The following is a 1,204-nucleotide window of genomic DNA, read 5'->3' on the forward strand; positions in this document are numbered from 1 at the left end:
TATTCCATGGTATGGATGGACCAAGTGTGTTGATTTACCTCTTACAAGGTATCCAGTTTGTTTCAAGATTTTGGCCATTGCAAATCAAGAAGCTATGAACATTAGTGTACAGATTTTTGTGGGAACATAAGTTTTTTTAAATTGATTATTACTATTTTTAAAATATTTATTTATTTATTTAGGCTGCATTGGGTCTCCGCTGCTGCGTGTGGGCTTTCTCTAGTTGTGCCGAGCAGGGGCTTCTCTTGTTGTGGAGCACAGGCTCTAGGCGCCTGGGCTTTCATAGTTGCTGTGCGTGGGCTCAGTAGTTGTGGCTCACGGGCTCTAGGGCGCAGGCTCAGTAGTTGTGGCGCATGGGCCTCGTTTCTCCATGGCACGTGGGATCTTCCTGGACCAGGGATCGAACCCACGTCCCCTGCATTGGCAGGTGGATTCTTAACCACTGTGCCACCAGGGAAGACTCGGAACATAAGTTTTTATTTCTCTGGAATAAACACCCAAGATTGCAATTGCTGGGTCATTTGCTAATACATGATTCGTTTTTTTCTTTCAATCTCCATAGAGTCTGTCAAAAATTGCCATTGCGGACTATATTTCAAGTCGTTATGGTGGGGTATTGGGAAAAGTTTTCAGTTAGCAATAATCACACCTTGGATAAACCTCATTGGCTACAATACTGCCACTGTGCAAACCTAATACATGTTTAGTTTTTAAAGACTTGGTCAAACTGTTTCCAGAGCAGCTGTACCATTTTATTTTCCTACCAGCAATGTATGATTGATGCGGTTTCTTCACATCATTATCACTATCGATGATATCACTATTTGGTGTTATCATTAAATAATCAGTGTTAATTGGTGCTATCACAATTTTTTATGTTAGCCATTCTGAGAGTCATATAATGACATCTCATTGTGGTTTTAATTTGCATTTCCCTGGTGGCTAGTGATATTAAACATCTTTTCCTGTGCTTATTTGCCATCTGTATGCTCTCTTCAGTGAAATGTCTATTCTTGTCTTTTACCCATTTTCAACTTGGATTTCTTTCTTTTTTTTTTTACAGTTGAGAACAAAATAACAGTTTGAGATTTCTTCATATATTCTAGATACTAGTCTGTTTTGGACATGTAGTTTGTAACAAGTCTGTAGCATCTCTATCCTCTTATACAGGGTCTTTTTAAAAATTATTTTTGTGTATGTGTGA

At 38.8% G+C, this 1,204-nt stretch overlaps 1 non-coding gene across 1 annotated transcript; it reads right to left on the reverse strand.

The window, feature by feature from the left end:
* Positions 1–553: 553 nt before the first annotated feature.
* Positions 554–694, reverse strand: LOC112409020 (U4 spliceosomal RNA). The gene has a single exon (XR_003005072.1). It is a non-coding gene; the product is annotated as a U4 spliceosomal RNA (small nuclear RNA).
* Positions 695–1,204: the final 510 nt, after the last annotated feature.

Source organism: Neophocaena asiaeorientalis, unplaced genomic scaffold (assembly GCF_003031525.2).
Source record: "Neophocaena asiaeorientalis asiaeorientalis breed wild unplaced genomic scaffold, Neophocaena_asiaeorientalis_V1.1 scaffold784, whole genome shotgun sequence".
Lineage (NCBI taxonomy): Eukaryota > Metazoa > Chordata > Mammalia > Artiodactyla > Phocoenidae > Neophocaena > Neophocaena asiaeorientalis.